Consider the following 21,886-nt stretch of genomic DNA (forward strand, 5'->3'; position numbering starts at 1 on the left):
TCACGTCCTGTATTATATTATGAACCTCTCCCTCCAACATCAACATGGCCTGCTGGGCATTTGACGGATTTTGGAAACCCTCCTTTTTGAAGCGTGGGTCAAGAAGAGTTCCAAGGCGTGGTGCTGATCTATTCTCATATGAGAAGAGCCTTTTTTTTTACGTTGCTCTGTAAAAACTCGCAAGTTTCTCTCCCTACAGGTGTTAACATCTGCTCATGGAGCTCTTCCAAACTTTGCGATAAGGCGAAAATTGCAGGAGCAATTAATGAAATTGTAACGCCCTTTGCAGCAGACGCATGTTTTGTGGCTTTTTCGAACGGTTCCAAAAGCGAGCACAAGTCCTTCAAAATCCGAAATTGATCCTCTGACAGTGGAATCGGAGCATTATGGCATCTTAAAAGGGTGCCAGTTAGGGGCTCTCTTGTCCGCAACACTCTCTGAATCATTTGTAATGCGCTGTTCCAGCGAGTAGGGACCTCTTGCAATAGAGAGCAAGGATTTTCGGTGCCTTGGGCATCTTTGAACTTTGTATAAGCAATAGCGCTACTCTTAAAATAGGACACTATTCTTTTTGTGATTTTTAAAACGTTTTGCACATTTTCCAGATTTAAAGCATCTTGCACAACAAGATTAAGAGTGTGCGCAAAACACGGTAAGTGTTTCTTTTTCAATAATTCGCACGCTTTAATCATAGATGCTGCGTTGTCGGTCACAATGGTGTGCAGATTGTCGAACACTTTCCACTCATCGCATATTTCACGCAATGTGTTGGCAATATTTAGACTTGAATGGTTTGTCTCATCCATTAGTGGCTTTGTAGATAGCACTGCCGTCTTAAGTTCGAAATTTAAAATAAAGTGACACGTTACAGTTAGATAACTAACATTTGCACGAGATGTCCATGCATCTGTTGTGATAGCGCACGAGTCAACGGAGTCAAGAATGACCTTCAATTTCTCCGTCATTCTCTCGTTCATATTTTTAATATGCGTGTCCCGCAGAGTTTTTCGACAGGGCATGACGTATCTAGGGTCCATCACCCTCATCAAGTTTCTAAGTCCAATATCTTCGACAACGCTAAATGGTTGCAAATCCGTTGCGACCATTGCAGCAATGGCTTTGTCAATTGCTTCCTTTTTGGAAGATGTTGGACCGTAAACGTCTGTCCGTGTAAAATATCGCTCTAACTGAGAAGACGTAGTTTCGTTATTAACTTGCTGGGCAAGAGGGTGGGCCCGTTTTAAGTGCTCTAACAAGTTGGACGTGTTTCCGCTTGTCTTATATTCTTTGCCACAATAATGACATTTTGCAAGTTGTTTGGTTTGCAATTTGTCAAAATGTGTCCACACTGCGGAAATACACTTTTTGCGCTTAGGCTCCGGTTCAGATTTTGAACAAGATGGTTCATTTGATGATGTTGGAGAGGTATCATGATCTTTTTCTAAAAAAAAAAAATTCTTAAAAATTGTCCTGTAATTGTTTCTTTTTAAAATGCTTACGGGATGAGGTCAAAAACTTGTCCATTTTACCAGAGGAACTGCCAGGGTACTCTAATAGAATAAAAGTAGACCTCTATGTAAAGAAAGGCAGAAAAAATTAATAATAACAAAATCTTACTATATATTGCAATTTACTTACACACGTGTTGGAACCAAAAAGAAATTCGATATATCGACATCGAAAAATTTCCATCGATTTATCGCACTCCATCGGTTCCATCGATAATATCGATGGTGCCATCGATGGTTTTCCCAGCTCTAATACAAAACATAGGTTTAGAATTAAGAACCACAGCTAATGAAAATGAAATCAAAAGTAGCTGAATATGTGAAGCAATTTTAAGTTTAATATTTTATGAAATTAATGAATTTAATTTGTGATTTTTATTTATATTTTATGAACCTAGAATAACTTTTAATTTTACCTGTATATAATTTAGAATTCAAAAGTTTTAAATGACATAAACAAACGCAATGAAATAAGGTAAACTATTTTGAATTTGTTCAATAACTCATCCTACAACAAAGCATCAGCTGTTTGTCTTCTATGGACAGTAAGAGCATAAATCGTAATATGAGTTCCATCCACGCAGCCAATCACATTTGGTATTCCTGATCTGGAGAAATATAATATTTGTTCCTTGCTTGTTGCTTCTCTGCTTCGATGCTTATCGAGGCACTGCAAGTTTCCCTTTCCAAAATAGATAGTATCTTCCTTTAAATTGAAATTCATTCCCCACAGTTTATTGGTAACTGCCATGAGCAAATAATCCTAACACACAACACAATTTTAGCATTGGCATTTTGGATTATAACTGGCGGCAATGAAATTTATCTTAAATTTTGTCCAGCATAAATATAAATGCGTCCTTACTTTTCCGTAAGTTCTTTATGAATCTACAAATGCAAATATGTAAGTACATATGTATATAAAAAACACAAAATTTGCTTAAAACATTCATTTTTCTTCGAATCGATTATCTGCATTAAATACTTAAATTGCGGTCGGCAGCTCCATGGGGCTGGAGCGATTTCTTATAAAACGCCTCTGACGAAGAAGGTTAACTCCCGGCTCATGAGTGAGAATGAATGAGTTCATTCGTCACTCCAAATGCAAATTTTAGTTGTGTTCGCCAAAACGTTCGCTTCGCCATATTTGTTCGGTTTGTGTTTAAAATTTCTTCGCTTTATTTACATTTTTTCCAAGTTTGTTCATTTTGTTCTCCCTCAAGCAGTATATTTTCTCTCTCGTAACTGCAGTGTAGCCTAGTTTTGGATATAAAAATGCACTGAAATACCCATTTAAAGAAAATAAAATACCGAATTGTATTGAATTACTTAAAAAACTTCGTAAGCGTGTCAAATTGACTTAGGCGTTATTTTCGGCTCTAAGTTTGTTAACCAGCTTCAGTGTAAGCAATATTTTGACTGAAGTATTGGGTTTCCGAAAGCTGTGTGCACAATGGGTGCCGCATTCGCTAACAAAGGAACAAAAACATTTTCGAATACGACTTTCTCAGCAACATTTTAGCGTTTTCGAAAGGATAAAGTGTATTTGTGCGTGGATTCATCACTATGAATGAGACTTGCGTTTATCATCATCATCCTAAATCAAAACAAGAGGCTAAAGAGGGGTGTGAATTTCGTTCTTCGGCTCCGAAACGAATTCGTGTCGAGAAATCGGCCAAGCAGGTGTTGGCATCAGTTTTTTGGGATGCGAAAAGAATTTGGTTTGTGGATTACTTGCAAGCTGATAAAGCAATAAATTCTGAATATTATTGTAACCTTTCAGACCAAATGAAGGAAAGATTAGTGAAAAATTACACAGTTTGCAAGAGAAAAAATTATTTTTCATCACGACAATGCACCGTGCAACAAGAGTATTTCGTATTCACCAGAGTTGGGCCCTAGCGATTTCTTGCTTCTAGACCTAAAAAGAAAACCTTATAACACAAAAAATTAAAAATTCCAAAAAGTCGTTCCCTAAGTAATGGTAACTACACTTAAAACTTGATGAAACTTCACTTTATTTAGTGACTTCAATCAAGCTGATGGCTAATTTTAAAATTTTCGCGTAGACAGAGACAACGAAAATGACACATTCTCCGAAGGAACACTTTATTCCTCAAAGTCTATTCTTGAATATCTACCGTCATTTACTACTGCAACATGTTGAACCTTTTCCAAAAACTAAATAGAAGCCATTCTATCCAAATGTAGGTATTTTTTTCCAAATCTCAACTATTGAACTCATCTTTGTGTCTAAAATCTTGCACGACCGTATACGATTCTGTGCAATTAGAATATGTAAGTACGCATGTTCGCCCTCCAGTTTTTGTTAACTAGTACATAAATATCGCTGACTCTTTACCACATGCTGAGCCTTTAATGGCTCAATCGGCACGTCTTCGCCAGGTTGTATGCAAACAATTTGCAGCCGCTGTTTGAAAACACTTCGGTTTGTAGCAGTCATACTGCACAGTTTACGTATTCTACGTACAATGTCCTTGTATACTTCTGCATTATTTACTGTCTTTATCGTTTTTTTTTTCTGCATTGCAACGTTGCTATTCACTTAAGATAGAACTAAATTCCTTTTATGGCAAGGTCATTGCGATCATTAACAGATAATCTACGCAGTAACTGTAGTATGTCGCGCAACCCAATTGACGAAGGTCTACACACAGTTGGTGATAACATCGAAATTGTCAACACTCGACAACCACCTACTGACTTGTGACTTCGTCCTTTCCACGTTTCATTTAACTATTTGATCTCTCTATTTGCACTACTCGTGCTAACATTTTTCTGCTGCTGTCCTTTTGACACTTATTCTTGCTTAAAACTTTCATTTGCCTTCGTTCGACTGTGGATTTGTGTTAAATATCGTTTCCCTTGCTTGCCTTGTTTGTTGTCTCTGGCCAATGGGATGTTGTAAATGTTATGGTTGCTCTAACAAAGTCATCTTATTGGATTTGCCTTGGTGGGACCGACCGTTTGCTCTAATCCGCTGTGAAGCGCCGTGGAGCGTTGTTGTAGTGCATTCCTGTTTGAGTGCATGGTTAGCTTCCTTATGGGTTTAATTATAATTCTCATTCAGATTCTTGGGTTGTTGGATACGCTGTAGGGTGGGATGGTTTTGAAATCAAATTTGAAATGGTTGTGGTTTCCACTGAAATTTAATTTGGTTGACATAAATTAAAAAAAAAAATGTAGGTTGAAGTTTACTAATGAATGTAAAATTTTCATGCTTTTTAATTTTGGTTATCGCTAAGAGTTGTTCATTTTAGTATTTTATAAGGCACATTTAACGATTTTTTATTTTTTTATAAAATCAATTTTTTATAAATGCCTCCATACGCTTATAAAGTAGGCCTAACGATCTTTGGTTCGGGATGAATACCATTAGTTTCTTAATAAAATAACTATAAGGTAATTTGTTAAGAAAAAAAATTAAATTTATGAATTTTTTACTGTCCTACAACAAAAATAAAATTATAAAAAATAGCTGACGGTTAACTTAAAACGCATCACATTATACCATAAAGGCACACCTACTATTGCTATATTTTATATTATTCTGCACAACTCTCGATAAATGTTTGTACATATATTCGAGTTCAATAATAAAAAACGATATTTTGTGATTAATGATTAGTTTAAGAACACTTGACGTGCTAAGCTATTAAATAATATTTGACTCAGAGCGTTGAAAGGTCACTGAAATCGTTTCCAACGCATATCCTGCATATTTACACGTGTGTATACAAATATGCACAAGTGTATGTATGCATATACTAACATATAACAAAACATTCAAGCCATCGATGAATGCTCCCTTGTGCATATCATGTAAAAGCGATATGGCGATAGCGAATGTCCGCTTCAACGCAATCGTCACAGTCGCAACCGAACTTGCTTCGCTATCAGAGTTAATGATTTTCCACTGCGGCAAAATTGCGCAATAGCAATGGTAATTCTTACCAACATTTCAGCTCATTTACGAACAACGTGCAATGGTGGTAAGTCGGCCAACACTACTTTACTATTTCACCGCACAGGGAATGTACGGCTGGTCATACTTATATTGCCTTACATATAATATATGTATGTACATACATTGGTCGATGATGATCGGTGCAATGGGACTCCTTAATTTCGGACTGCGTTGGCTGACGCCTAGCGTGACGATCGCAATTGCCTTTATTATATTATTGTTATTGTTCTTGTGTGGTTGTGTGGCGCTCAACGGTTACGGTTACGCTTTTACGCAAACAAAAAAGTATAATAAACAATAACCAAAAAATATGTAACTATCGTGTATAAAACGATAAAAAACACATAAACTGTTAACTTAGTGGTGGCATTAATTTCTAAACCATTACATATGTACAGGTTGCTTGAAAAGTAGGAAAGCTGAGAACTCTGCTAAATACTGTTCCACAGCACAAACTTCACTTCAAATTTTGATTTTCGTAAGGCCGCTTCACAACATCGTAAGGCCAACATCAGACCGTTGGTGGCTTTAAGAAATTTTAAAGAAATCAGCTGATCGGTTGACGTAAGCGACGTCATGAGATTGGTTGGTGATATATGAAAAAAATCAATGCCATTCAAATGTTATTCCGTTGCTGTGTGAACAATGACTGATTGGGCGAGCGTGTGAATACGTGTGAAATGAGTGGTCAGTATTTTGTCCGCGAGTTCCTGGTGACGAGGCAGCCGAAGGTACTCTCACACGTCGGATGGCCAAACCTGGTAGTATATCATCGGCCTCGGTCAGGCCCTAACAATATCAAACACTCGTCGATAATTTCTGGTGTTGCTGCTCTTTTTGAACGTCCACAGTTCATCCTTAAACTCTAAAGCACATCGATGTATCGACGCATAAAGGTGAAGGAACAGATTGCTTTAACACTTTCACCATATTTTGTTAATTTTCTATTGCTGATAAACCTTCCAAGGCAAGGAATGCACTGACATGTCAATTTTAAATTGCGTGTATGTAAAAAAGAATGAATTGACAGATCGAAACAAATTGCTTTTGTGTTTAAATGAGAGCTGGAAAATTAATTGGTGGTGCTTGATTAAATTGGTGCTTTGCACACTTGTGATATTAGAGCTTTGACACTCTCTTACAAAAGGTTGCATATAAGAAAGGTAGGAAAAGTGGAAAAAATGTCATCCCTTTTAGTAAAATTAGTATCCGAAAAAGTTGTTTTACTCACATGGAACGCGAACGGGTTCAAATAGAAATTTAAATTATTAGAGAATGTTTTGAAAATACACAAACAGAAGTTTGGAGCTTTTTGAAATCTACTGCAGTTTGCAAGAAGAGTTTGATGCTCTGAACAATTTTTTTTATCATAACTACGTCTTGAAATTTGAGAGCCAAATAATGTTCAATGGTAAACGATTTTGACAGTTTAAAAATAGTGAAAAGAAATTCCGGAATTCGTAATATGGTACATTATTTGGGAGATGCTTCTACAAAAGTTGAAAACTTTTACTTGCCTTATAGGTTTGAAGCTCTCAGCTGAAGAAGATTTTGCTGGTCTCTCGGTCTTGTCAAATGAAATAATTCCTGGAGAATATGGTTTTCCTCCTACTTTATTGAAAAATTGCACTGCCGCATTAGCCTTACCTTTGTCAATTATTTTTACCAGATCACTAATTCCGGGGGAATTTCTTTAAGACGCAATTCGTCCGCATAAATATTATTGTACCTGATGCTATTAAAGCCACTTCTTGTGTACCTCAAGGGAGCCATCTGAGGCCGTTACTCTTCTAGATATTTTTTACTGATTTTCCGGACGTTTTTGTAATATCAGGTTCTCTGAGGTATGCAGATAAGCTGAAGATATAAAGTACAGTCCCATAGATAATGTGTAAGACTGCATTAAACTTCAAGATGACTTATTCAGATTGCGGGTATAGTGTGATGCTAATTGTTTATCTCTCAACGGTGGAAAATATCAGTAGAGGCCTTTCAGCAGACATAAAGTGACAAATGACTATCATTACAAATTAAGAAATTGAAAGAGAAAAATGGATTAATTTAATTCAAATATTACAATATAATTTGTGGATTAAATTTTAAACAGGTTGTGGAGTTGCCAAGTTACGCCATTATAAAGCTATCAAGTCATTTAAGCAAAATGTGTTGTAATGAATTATTTCTTAGAAGAAGCGTGCGTAAGTTTGGAGTTTTCCCTCAAGTCACGATTTTCCTTACACTGCTAACTACTTGACAAAGAACATGCACTTATTTAAATTAGTTACTATTGTATTTGAAAGGCTTTTTTAATATGTAATTATTTTTAAGCCAAATTGTTTTGTGTAAATGTTTAATTAATTGGTAAATTCTTGCTTTGAAGCAAAGCTTTTTGACGTTGGCGCAGGCATGTACGTGATTTGAACTCAAGAATTTTTCCAAGTAGTTATCACAGTGCCGAATATTTGCACGTTTAAAACTTAGTATTCAAAAGCTCTAATTTTTTGCAGTCGTTAAGCCTCCCCTGTACACCTCATCCACCCATGGGAAGGAGCACTAATTATTACTAAATCCCAGCCGTTTTAATGAATGAAGTTTTCAATGTGTCCAATCGCAACCGCATGGGGAGGCTCTTCATCTTGTTGGAAAATGATCTCCCGTTGCAAAACGAGAGTTTTTTCATAATCACATCATCATCAGAAAGAAAGTTTATTAAATTCTTCCCCGATGTACCACTTAGGCAAAGCCACTCCGCTTCATCAGTTTATATGTTTTCACGGGTGTTGCCGGCTGTAATTAATTAAATATTGCTGATTTATGTATTTTTAAAACAACTTGCCTGTGTTGGGAATGCTTCGGGAAGGGGTTTTCAAAAATTTCACCTTTAGCGTGTATTGCCCCAAAGACATGCTCTATTAGATCTTGATTTAAGCGGTATGTCATACTGGTCTTGAACATATTATTGTTCATGAGAAAATTTATTGTTCATGAGCACGCACTTTTGGAAAAAAATGGACTTCCTATATTACAAATTTTACTTTTCCTCCACTTTTACTGAAAATTTCTGGAGTAAACAAACAGTTTCTTACTAAGGGAATCAATTTGTCAAGAACGAACGGGAAAGCTGTTTACTGGGAGAAACTTTTATTGTAGAATCATGTTGGAAGTGTATAAATTCTGATTTACCTACTGTTTAATAGCCTTGACTTTCATACTTTTTACGAACCTGTTTATAGGTATTGTGGTTTGTCGAACGCGTAGACCAAAAGTCGTACTAAGCATTTGCACTTTGACTAGTTCATTCGAATATGCATATCCATCTACGTACATAGGGGCACACATACACATACGCAAACTTAACTAGCAACCTGCTATCGCAAAGGAGTTGTCGACTCAAGAAATTTGTTGTGAACTATGTAGAATGACGTTGGCCGGCAATAACTTTTTATATTGTAATTAGTTTTATAATTTTTTTCTTTCATTTCGTCAAAGAGGTAGCGCGCAAGCAAGTGAGTGAAAATGTTGCACGCCATGCAGTCAAAGGAGTAATGAACGACATTGCCCGATATTTAACAGCTCCGTTGAAAGGATAACTACGTGCTAGGCCACCTAACAGCCGCCCAATAGGTATGTATATATTTATAAATATTTATGTGTGTATGTATATTTTGGCATATTTACATACATATTAAAGACCACAATACAATAGTTCCCCTTCAAACTAGCTGGCAAGGACTTTGACCCATATCATATTGTGCGATCAGCAAATAAGTATCGTTTGTTTCTTTAGTGTGACGTATCCATATGTAAATATATTTGTGTGCAAAATAAATGGATTTTCATTCAAATAACTGACCTCATATGTGCATAAGTATCTGTATTTTGCGCTAAGGCGGGACTATAAATTTTTGCTGTCAAACGATGATTTTTTATAACTAAGGCTACTACTAGGGCTCCCATGAACCGAGAAATGTGAGGTGCATATGTTTGTTTGTAGTTTCTATGTTCATACATCGTATATCTGATTGTGATCAAAGTTTGGTTTGTTGAAGTGAGCTTGGAGTGTTGGAGAGAAAGATTCTCCGCAAGATTTTTGGACCTTTGCACGTTGGCAACGGCGAATATCGTAGGCGATGGAACGATGAGCTGTATGAGCTTTACGACGACCTAGACATAGCGCAGCGAATAAAGATCCAACGGCTACGTTGGCTGAGTCATGTCGTCCGAATGGATACAAACGCTTCGGCTCTGAAAGTATTCGATGCGGTACCATCGGGTGATAGTAGAGGAAGAGGAAGGCCTCCTCTGCGTTGGAAAGATCAGGTGGAGAAGGACTTGGCTTCACTTGGTGTGCCCAATTGGCGCCGGTTAGCACGAGAAAGAAACGGCCAAAATCGCCTAAGCGGTTATCGTGCCAATTAAGAAGATATACTTTACCGGGAAAAACAATCTGCTACAAATTCGACGGCCGTTAGCATGAAAAACAGGACTAGATTTGGAACACGGAGTATTCGCACACTTATAGAAGCATCACGCCTGGCTCAAGTGAGCAAAGAAATTTTAAATAACTGCTCGCTAAGCAAGCGCGAGCGGCACTGATAGAGTGGAAGCAACACTCGGATCGCATCATAGTTGCCTGTCCAAGATCTCGCGTCCGAAATATCACCTATATCCAATGTTATGCTCCTTATGAAGCAGTTCCCTACTCCGAAAAGGAAGCCTTCTGTTGAAAACTGACATAAACATCGCGAAAGGTGACATAATATTGCTATTAGGCTCAGGCAACAAAAACATAAAACCCGTGATGGGAAGGTGCTCATCCAAAAACAAAACGTTTAGTAAATAATTGAACAAAGCCTCAAAATTGGTTGACTGGCGTAACGCTGGAACCGATACAACGAAGAAAACAGCTGCAACCTGGCTGGAATTCGGAAAGAAAAAGCAGAGCAGCAAGCTTTATGTACTTAGTCTTAACATTAATTCTGTGACAAATTTTACAATGCATATGGCGATAACAAATTCGCATTTGGCTTTTGTTCGTATACATTGTCTACTTCAGTGGCGTAACAATCGCGTGGCATGGGTGACAAAATGCCACGGGCCCCCGACCCAAGAGGGCCCCGGGCCAACAGGCCGCGAGCTCAAGATTTTTTTTTATATTGTACATGAGTAATTTATTTGAGTTGGCCACACTATGTTAGGGGAATCCCGGATTTGTAATTTTTTTATGAGGGCTTCACTGACTGCCTATTCTTTGTGCGAGTACTTTAACGATTGGTGATTTGTATGTTTGATTTTGTTATTTTATTGAATATGAAAATAGTGGCAAAGTAAAGTTTATTGTGAAAGTTAAATATTAAAATGTCTAGTTCCAGAAAATATTTAAGTGGGAGCGAAAAAGGAAAGAGAATGAAGGAAACTGAAGAAAAAAAGAAAAAGCTACCTAAATTTAGTCAGTACTTGAAAAATGATGACTTAAATAATAAAAAATCTACTGAGCAGTGCTCCAGAAGTGAAGAATCGGAGCTTACTAAAAGTACACCAGTGTTATCAGATGCAGCACCCAACATCAGTGAATATCCAGATCCAGAACAACCACAACAAGGTACCGGCAAAAATCAAGGTGAATTATATTTTAGCATGAAAAGTATTGTATCTTCGCCATAAGGGTAATTTTAAAGAGGTAACTAATCAAGTGAAAAGGTTCGTGATTGAAAACGGGCATTGCAAACCTAATGGCACTTTCTTAAAAGATTGTAACAATAGATCTTTTATAGAAAAACCTTACTATATTGTTTCCAAGTCTGGCGTCAAGCTTGAATGTACATGGCTTTCCTATTCTTTAATACTTCAGAGTGCGTATTGTGAACTGTGTTGGTTATTCGCAAATCGAGCATCTAAGAATATACAAAATGTTTGGATTGAGGGCTATGACGACTGGAAACATATTGTAGATGGCATACAAAGACACGAGACATCAAAAATTCCTGTCTTACGTATCAACAGTGGCGACTACATGGAACACTCGATGAAGAGCAATAGTCTATGAGCAAACAAGAAAAATCCTTTTGGCGACAAGTACTTTCTAGACTCCTTGATGTTACTCTGACACTTTCAACATGTAATTTAGCCTTTCGTTGCCACAGAGAAAACGCAGATAGCAGTGATGCATGCTCCAAACGAAACTTTTTGAGTATTGTTGAGTTATTAAAAAAATACGACCCGATTTTGCAAGAGTTGTTAAATAAACCAAAGGGCCAAGTCCGGAAATAGAAAATGAGCTAATTTCTGTCCTGGTTTTAAAAGTAGAAAATGCACTTATAAATAAAATAAATGAATCACCGTTCTACTCTATCATATTCGATACAACGCAAGATATTTCAAAAATTGTTCAAATGTGTGAATTTTACCGTTATTGGCACTTGTGATTAAAGAAACATTTTTGGGATTTCATGAAGTTAAGGACTTATGGCAGGACTAATTATTGTATATCTCTATACAAAGAGAAGTAAAAAGTAGCGTTCGCTGAGACAAGCGGGCAGAAGTAAATGCACTAGCTACAGAACCCAACCAGCTGCCGAGTTCAACCGCAGCAGATACCCGTATATGGCGGCAAAAAGACTGGTTAAAAGAAATAACCAAATAGCTAATAGGCCGGCGGCCGCCGTAGCCGAATGGGTTGGTGCGTGATTATCATTCGGAATTCACAGAGAGGTCGTTGGTTCGAATCTCGGTGAAAGCAAAATTAATAAAAACATTTTTATAATAGCGGTCGCCCCTCGGCAGGCAATTGCAAACCTCCGAGTGTATTTCTGCCATGAAAAAGCTCCTCATAAAAATATCTGCCGTTCGGAGTCGGCTTGAAACTGTAGGTCCCTCCATTTGTGCAACAACATCAAGACGCACACCACAAATAGGAGGAGGAGCTCGGCCAAACACCTAACAGAAGTGTACGCGCCAATTATTTATTTATTTATTTTAATAGGCCGTTAAAAACATCTTACGGTGAACTGGTGACCACAACGGAAAAACAACTCGCGATTTGGGTGGAATGCTACACTCGATTGCTCTCCTCTGTAGCAGGAACGGCTCAAAATATATCTATCTGTCCATCACACGAGAAAAACAATTCAATCCAGGTCAGCTGTCCAAACGAGCAAAAGTTTGTAAATGCAATAAACATCTTAAGAACAACAATTCAGCCGGCCTTGACAGCATTGCTCCCGAACTCTTAAATGGAGATTCTGCAATTAGCTCACGTCTGATTGCGCACTTCAGGACAACAGCACAACTACCTGCAGAATTAAATGCGAGTGCCATCATCAACCTAAAACAGGCGACCTGTCGGAGTGCAAAACTGCCGGGGAATCACGATGTTGAAAAAATAATTGTACGAATTATTAACATACAACTATCGAGTGTCTTATAGTACAACAAAAACTAAGAACGGAGCAAGCAGGATAGTCGAACAATCAATCCTGTTTTCATTGATTTCCAAAAAGCTTTCGACACACTTTACTATAATGCAATTTGGAGTGTTCTCGCGTGTAAAGGTGTATCGGCAAAACTAATTAATGTAATAGCAGCATTATAGAATAATGCGACCTGCCGAATCAGTCACAAAAAAAGCTGAGCCGACATATAACGATCACTGCAGGCATCCGTCAGGGCTGTGTGCTATCGCCGCTACTATTCAGCATTGCCCTGGACAGCGTTATGTGCAAAGCAACGCGCAAAACAAATGGAATAACATCGACAACTTTACCGACATGTCAAAAATATATGTGTTTGTGCAAACGAAAGTAGGCCTGTAGATAAATATCGGTAAAACCAAAGCATTGCGCCTAAGTTCCACCTACACACAAAAATTCGAGATTGCCCGAACTGAGCTTAAGGAAGTTAACTCCTTTTGTTATCTTGGCAGCATAATATCAACACTTCGAGGCCATTTTTATTCAAGTTTTGCAAATTTGGACATTCAATAAATGGGTACTGTGATCAAGGGTCTAAACAAAATAAGATTCTAGATCCTAAATATAGCCATCTGATCTCTCTTGCAAAGATAATACATACATTTTTATATAGGATGGCGCAAAATTAATCACCTTACAGGAAAATTTTAAATTTTTACAAGTAGCATCGTACGTCAAGCATTAATGACACTTGGGAACTAGACATACAAACACGCAATATACACACAAACGTTATTTTTAAGACTAATCCCGTGACAATCGGCATAGATTACAGGATCACCCTTCTTATGGGTTGGGCATAGTACGCTTAAATTCCAATCGGCATGCATGCTTTCATCTGACCATATTTTGCATAGAAGTTAATGCATGCACCTTAACAGCTTCTCGTCGCCATGTTTGAATAGCTCAGCCGGCAGTCCGTCGGCCGTCTTTAGCCGCGTTATCGCTATTCTCACCTCGTCATGGTCGGGTAGCGGAACGATAATTCCGTCGTCAACGATTGAGCTATCGGGATCTGCACATTCTCTGTGACATGTGCGGCTGTCACTATTTAAAAGGCTCGAGAAGTGCTCCCTCCATAATTTAAGAATGCTCTGGATGTCACTCACCAGATCGCCGTCTTTGTTCTTACAGCAAAACGCCCCGGTCTTATAATCTTCTGTAAGCCGCCGAACTTTTTGGTAGAATTTTCGGGCCGCAATCTCAAGTTCATCGCCCTCACCCATTTCGGCCTCTCGTTTCTTCTTTCTGATAATACGACTCTCTTCCTTTCTTCACCCCCGGTAGCGAACCCACATGTCGTCATACCAATTGTTTTTTCGGGCTCGTCGAAATCCAATTTCTTCTTCGGCAGCGGTACGTAAAGAGTTGCATTAGCTAAGGTAAATTCAGGTCGGAATTGGGCAAACGTAATATTCACGAATGAATTTTCCTCTTTGGCGAATAATTTCATACGTCGGTCATGGTGAATATATTTTTTATTTATATTTAATTATATTATATTTATTTTACAATATGGGACTCCAACGATAAATTAGGGACTAATCAGAAGTATTGCTTCATTCTTTACAAAATTTGCTTTATAATTAAATATTCACAGTTTAATACTCCATGTTTAAGATAAGACGGTGAAATAGTTTTTTACAGTTTTCACTTAAGTTATGCTTAAGCACTGAAAATCGGAGACTTAGCATTGCTTATGTATAAGCTAATATTTGTTTTGAGTTTTTAGCAGAGGTTAATAGAATAAAATAAGAAATTTTTAGCTGAAAAAAAAACATTTAATCGGACTGCGGTTGTGATTGTATAGTAATAATGAACATGATGAACTGTCGAATAAAAAAAATCAGATCTCGGCCAGAATTCTTCAAGTTATATAAAGAAAACGATTTTCGACTCCGGATTTGCAACGAAACTGTCTGGAATGTGCTTGGTTTTGTTCTAAATACAATTAAGCAGAGTAGCACCGCAAAACCGCATACAAAATGCATCTAACAACACAAAAACCAAAACATTGTAAATATATAATGACGTGCTGAGTTAGAACCTCTAAGTTTCTATGGAAATTAAGTTAAATCTAACAGAGTTAACAGAGTTAACAGAGCTCTAAGCTACGGTGAAACCGGCGATCCAAAATATTCTGTCAAATTCACTACTATTTATTGATAGTCGTTCAAAATCCTATTGAGTAGACATTCGATTGTTGCAACCAACATAAACTCATCACCTCAATACTCGTGATCCATAACTTACCAATTAATAAATCATGTAAACTTGAATTAATAAATTTTAATTGAGATATATTTACAATTTACAGTTTTCGGTATTTATAATGTAAATACTAATGTACATTCACAACCTCTGTTTCTTAACTCCTTATCACAAGGCTTACATTTACGGCACCCTCTAAAATGTAGCCGAACGACACCGTCTCCATTTACAGGACGCAACTGTAGAGGATTCATCATTTCTTAAGCAACCGCAATGTGGACACATCTCATCAGGTGGCTTTTTCCAACGAACGAAATATGTTTTATAAATGACAGCGTGGATTTTGGATTTGGGCTTCGGGGCTTTTGAACGTTTGGGTAGCCAATGAAACAAATTCCTGCGTCGCTTCGCTTTCGTATTTTTACCGTCCACTACTGATGAATATTTCTTCTCTGCCACATTTTGCATCAAATCAATTTTGTCGCCATTTACCCAATTGGCATGTTGCTCCAGTGTGATGGCATCATGCATAGATGTCTGTAGCGCACCACCAACCGCAGGCAGTGGTGTAGCTTTAGAAGGCGAATTTAAAGGACTGCCGAAAATGCCGGTGTCAACTTGATTATTATTTTCTGCAACTGATGCACAACTCTCGGGAATGCGTACGGACTTGATGCGTAGATCAAGTGGAGCTTCCATGCCTCTTTTGGTTGGCTGTATTGTTATGACTTTCGCAGGTATTTTCTGTTTCCATAACACACCAAAAATCGTTGTGCGCGATTCAAATATTTCGGGGTTTTCATTTACTCGCCAACAGCAATGCGCTAGTGGACACTTTGGTATTGAATGTTTTTTTTCGGTAGTCGCGCATTCGGTAGACTCCTTTATTTTTTCCACTGCTCCCGCTGGCAATACGCGACGGTTTCTTTGGCACGGAAAATAACGCAAAAAGCCTTTTCCTCGTTCACAATTGTCAGTCCTACTACCCTCCTCTTCGACAATCGTATCCATCCTGCTGCTGTATCCAAATTGGGGTTCAGGCAGTTGTACGAAAATGTAGTGATCATTGACTAAGCAAATTTCTGAAACACGTTGAGGCCTCGCGTGATTGTTTGTGGTCGAATTAAAGAAGTCTGCTATATCGGCACTTTGGTAAGCAATAAAATCACCACGTGCTAGTAAATCCTCTGGGACACGATAGAAACTCTGGTTGTATTCTATGGCTGAGCATGGAGTGCTTGCTGTTGTTGAAATGCTATCGCTGCTACTCAAAGTTTGCAACAATCCACCGTTAAAATCTTCCAACAAAAGTAGCTCACTTTGTATTGAAGATTGTACGCTGTTCGGTTGGTACTCGCATCTTCGCTTCGGTTCTTCGCTATGAATTTCACAAGTGTGGGCATAGTTTTTGGGCGCTGAATTAGCAGGAGCAGACGAAACCAGACTTTTTTGTGTATTCCGCTGCGTAGACATTTTCTGATGAAACAAAACAGAAAGTTTGCTATTAAATAAAAATATAAATGAAAAATGAAGAGTGTTATTAGAATGGAATTGTAATGGTGAATAGGTATACACAGTAGGCAAAATTCATATTCGCCACACTCGCTTAACAAGAATTATTTTGTTAAGGGTGATTTTTAAGAGCTATAGGAAAGTTTTTCAAAAGAACACATGTAAAATTCATGAAATTTTTATTTAAATCGATAGTACAGTCCATATAATTTAATGTTTGAGGATTATTTCCTGCAAATGTTGACCGCGACTGCGCTTCAAATGGTCCATCCGCTTAGTCCAATTTTGGCATACTTTTTCCAATGTTTCGGCCGGTATCTCACATATAAATGCTTTAATGTTTTCTTCCAATGCGTTAATTGAAGTAGGCTTGTCTGAATAGACATGAGCTTTAACTTAGCCCCACAAAAAATAATCTAAAGGCGTTATATCGCACGATCTGAGTGGCCAATTGACAGGTCCCGAACGTGAAATAAAATGTTCATCGAACTCGCCTCCCAACAAGTCCATTGCTACGCGTGCTGTGTGGCACCGTTTTGCTGAAACCACATGTCATGCAAGTCAAGCTCTTGCATTTTGGGCAAAAAAAAGTTGGATATCATTTCACGGTAGCGCTCACCATTCACAGTTACGTTACGATTCGCAGCATCTTTAAAGAAGTACGGTCCAATGATACCTCCAGCCCATAAACCGCACCAAACTGTGACCTTTTCTGGATACATTGGTAGCTCTTGCAATTCTTCTGGCTGATATTCACTCCAAAATCGACAATTCAGATTATTTATGTACCCATTGATCCAAAATGAGCTTCGTCGCTGAACACAATTTTTCGATAAAAAAGTGGATCTTAAACTTTCTTAACAGAACACGCATTTTTATAATAAAATTCAATGATTTGCAAGCGTTGTTCGTTTGTAAGACGATTCATGGTTAAATTATAGACCAAACTGAAGATGTTTGACAGTGAAACAAAACACGAAACGTGCGTCACCTGTTTAAACCAACTGTTTAAAAAGATAATAGCTAAAAAATCACCCTTTATTACATTGGTAACAAATAATTCGAACTTCTGTTATCACAACATATTTATCAATATGTTTACTTTGCAATTTGATAAAAAAAAACTCCAAAATTCAAATTCGTTCACCCTGGCAACGTACCGACACAGAAATAAAATTGTTGAGTTTTTTTGAAACTAAAACGCTAGAGCGGAAATCGGCCACAGTTCGCTTTCAACTAGCAAGTAATATTAGAAAGATTTTTTGTAATTTTAGTCTTATTCGTTTCCATTTCTTAGGAGCATTATTTATACTTCCTCGCCGTATAATGTAGACAATTAACTATAAATAGTACGTTTTTTCATTAAAGGATTACTTGATCATACCTGAGCCGTTATCTGAAGACGTGACAAAATTACTAATTATTTTGCCAAATTTTGTGAACAGACTGACTTATCAGTGTTGCCAACGCCAATAAATCTGAGTCGCTAGGGCCAATATCAAAAATCGCTAGGAAGTCGCTAACTCCATCAGGGGCGGATCCTAAATTTCATTCTGGGAGGTGCACAAGAGGCCAGCTGCGGACTTAAAATTTTTAGATGAATAATAATTAAACCAGTAATACCAACTCTACTGAAATTTGAGATCAACGGAAGTTAGTTTCAACCTCCTGAAATACTGGTTTTCTTATTATGATTCGATAAATCTTCTAAATTTTTTAACGCTTTGTTAATTTGTGTCTGAAAAACATTTGTGCCTTTAAAATATCATTGGAGAGCATGAGTGATTCAAGAAATGTTGAAAAAGTTATTTACGAAGTTAATTCAGTACTGGATTCAAATGGAAATTTGAAAATTTATAAAATTAATAATATTAACTATTACGCTTTTATAATAAAACCAGGCAAATCATGCAACAATTTACTATATTATTATTAATTAAAGTCTTGAGATGGATTTATAAAATATATTTAAGCATAGTAAAGAAAAAGTGGCATAAAAAAGCTACGCTTTAAGGGGAACACCACTGTGACATCCAAAGAAATATGTGATTTTTTTAGGGGGAAAATGAAGGAATTTGTGGATCGGATTTTTTTATTTTATTAAGTGTCCATTAAAGACTGTCATCCTAAATTTTTATGGACAAATATTAATTTATAAAAAAGTTATAAACAATCTCGTGGAGCATTTCCTCCTCCATGGTCGCATCGATTACTCAAAAACGGATCATCTGAAATTAAAAATTGAAATTGCTTGTTAATTTGTATAAATGTAGTTATCGTTGTACGTACGGAATTTCTAAAATTTTCATTTGAAAAAAATGGCGACGGATTGCGTTATTTTATCTATAGGCAGTAAATTGTTACTCATTCACGGGTAATCAAGTTGACAGAAAAGTATCTATTGCCTAAATCCGTTTTAATTTGTTCTCCAAAAGTCGCCAGATAAGTCGCTAAATCATTTTTGTCGTCAAAACTTTTTTTTTGTCGCCAAGACTCAAGCAAAAGTCGTCAATTCTAGCGACAAAGTCGCTAAATTGGCAACACTGTGACTTATACCACTATCAAAAAAAAAAAAAGAAACAGTAACCGTATTTTGTTTACCAACCAAAAAATAAACACATTTTCTCGAGTTAATTTTCATGGCATACTGCTAATCTCTTCAGATTATGTTATTTTATTAGGATTTGATATGAAATACCTGATAAACCAGATTTTTTAAATTTTTGACTTATACCACTTTCAAAATCAAGGGCTCAAATATCATTTTATATTTTACCATAAATTTCATTGTAATCAACGTTTTTTTCTTTAGCCTTCTTCGAAATGAGTCAAAATAAAGAATAAAACAAAAAAAATTCCTTTTTCACAAACCAAAATATTTGCAGCGATTATTTTTGCTTCTGTAGGTCAATAAAAATGAATTATAAATGTGGCGCATTTGCCATATATTCCCATACACATGGACCCCATGCAAGGGATTCTTTTTAAAATGTTATATCCATAAATCGATAGACAATGAAATTTTAGGAAGCTACCTGGAAGCACAAGCCGTTAGCTATAATATAAATATATTGAACTCGCGTCCAAAGTCGAAAAAGGTCTGGCCAGACCTGGGTGCCCAAAGGAGGGTTAAAAGCATCAAGAAAGTTCTTAAATAAAGGAAATCGCTTCTGGAAAAACGTTATTTTAGCGAAGAATGTAAACATAACTTGGAAATGTCCGACGGGTCAGATTAAAATTTGAAGAGAAGCAACACTCGACGCAATCTCATGGGGATGTTTTAGTGGTTCGTTGAAATTAATTAAGTAACTAAGAAATACTTAAGCAGTACGAATATGAATTTTGCATCTATTAAATAGCGATATTTAGTTTTTACAGCAACAATATCAGTGAATAGTTTTTTTTGTTTACTAACAAAAACCCCAAAACGCCTCCCCCGCATGGGTATAGGTTATATTCGAACATTCTCCATGAAAAAAGAAATGAATGAAATTAAATGCATCCCTGTACCAAAATAAAGAAATTGCAAGCAAAACGTGAACTTATTATGAAAACTGTAGCAGTTGTTTAAAAGAAATAGGCAATGCCATTGCAATTCTTGAATTGTGGAAACGTGCCCATTTATACAGTACAGTGGAAAATTACCTGAGAAACACACTCTGTTGAAATGGGAATTTTTGAGTAGTAAACAAAGAATAAACTAGTTTCTTTTGAATACAATGAGTTCTAAGGCATGAATAACTTAAAATAAGATAAATTAAATAATAACTTTCGCTGCATGTTTGCACAACTTCCAAGCTATTACTGTATCATCTACATACAAATTATAAAAAAAAACTGGTCAACCTCATTTGCAGTTTCCCTGGAACGAACTCAGTTTCAAATTGTGCGTAATATATAGGGTGGGCCATGTAAAATTAGCTTTTTGAATCGGCTATAAAAAAAAACTAATTAATATTTTTTCAAACTTTTTTTTTCATTTGGAAGATTGAACATTGTCATTTATGAATAAAAAATAATATCGTTCAAATGACTGCCACGACTGGCTTTACAGCCATTCGATCAACCCAATTTTTAAGCACATTTTCGATTGTTTGGGCTCCAATTTCATGAATAGCAACTTCGATTTCGTGTTTTAAAGCATCAATCGTCTCTGGATGGTTCGCATAGCATTTGTCCTTAACGGCTCCCCACAAAAAATAGTCCAACGGGCTTAAATCACAGCTCCGAGGCGGCCAATTGATATCGGAATTTCGGCTGATTTTTCGGTTTTTAGAAACGGTAGCCAAAAGTTCGAGTGTAACTTTGGCAGTGTGACAAGTTGCACCGTCCTGTTGAAACCAAATGTCGTCCATGTCATCCTCTTCAATTTTTGGAAACAACTCGTTGAGCATGTCACGGTAACGCTCGCCATTTACTGTAACCGCGGCTCCTCGCTCCTTTTTGGAAAAAAAGGCCCGATGATGCGGCCAGACCAAAAACCGCACCAAACAATGACTCATTGTGGATGCATTTGCTTCTCTACAGTAACATGTGGATTTTCTGAGCCCCAAATCCGACAATTTTGCTTATTGACGTAGCCACCGATGTGAAAATCAGAAAAGAAGAAGAAGACTCACCACTTTGGAAATAGGTTTTCAATATTTCCCAATTTTGTTCAAGCGTATAGCGTCCCATTTCGTAAATGTCAAACCTTTAAGTAAATTATGAACACATTTGACATGTAATTTATGTTATCATTCTCAAAAAAATAGGCGGTTCAAAAAGCAAACGCTATATCGCCCACCCTTTATAAGTACATGCATATGTACGAAAAATCAAAGATGGAAAAATTTGGTGCGTTGTGCGAGTGCTGCCTTCTTCTATTTGCCAGCAATAACTTCACTACCCTAACTAAACGTGGCCTTTGAAACGATTCTTTTTCACTCTATTTTACACGGTAGATAGATTCTTAAAAAAGCGTGCAAGAACAAAAAACCGTGTAAAAAGCATGAGGCGTAGGTAAATTTGGGCATATGCTCTACAACTTGAAAAATCGTGTTAGATAAATAAACTGAAGAAGAAGTACTAATGAAATCAACAATTATCAAGTATTATTTATAAAATAAAACCATTTCATTTTTAATATAAATTAAAATTAGTGTACAGTGAAAATGCAATCCATAAGTATAAAGCATGTAAACAAATTATGAAAAAAA

This window comes from Anastrepha obliqua, chromosome 5 (assembly GCF_027943255.1).
Source record: "Anastrepha obliqua isolate idAnaObli1 chromosome 5, idAnaObli1_1.0, whole genome shotgun sequence".
Classification (NCBI taxonomy): Eukaryota; Metazoa; Arthropoda; class Insecta; order Diptera; family Tephritidae; genus Anastrepha; species Anastrepha obliqua.